Raw genomic sequence first — 250 nt, 5'->3', positions numbered from 1 at the left:
GCGGGGCCGGGGGGATGCGGGGCCGGGGGGATGCGGGGCGGGGGCTCTGCGGAGGGCGCGGGCGGGGCCGGGGTGCGGGGACAGTCCCTGCAGGAAGGTCCCGCAGCGCCGGGGGCGGGAGGGAAGGGAAGAGCGGGCGGAGGGGCCGCGGCTGGAGCCGGAGCCGGAGCTGGAGCGGTACCGCCGCGCTCGGGGGCTCCTGCCGAGATGTCCGGGATGCTCCCGGAGCGTGTCCGGTGCCTGTGCCTGC

This window comes from Lepidothrix coronata, unplaced genomic scaffold (genome assembly GCF_001604755.1).
Source record: "Lepidothrix coronata isolate B3197 unplaced genomic scaffold, Lepidothrix_coronata-1.0 Scaffold223, whole genome shotgun sequence".
Taxonomy (NCBI): Eukaryota; Metazoa; Chordata; class Aves; order Passeriformes; family Pipridae; genus Lepidothrix; species Lepidothrix coronata.
Note: the sequence above shows the minus strand (reverse complement) of the source record.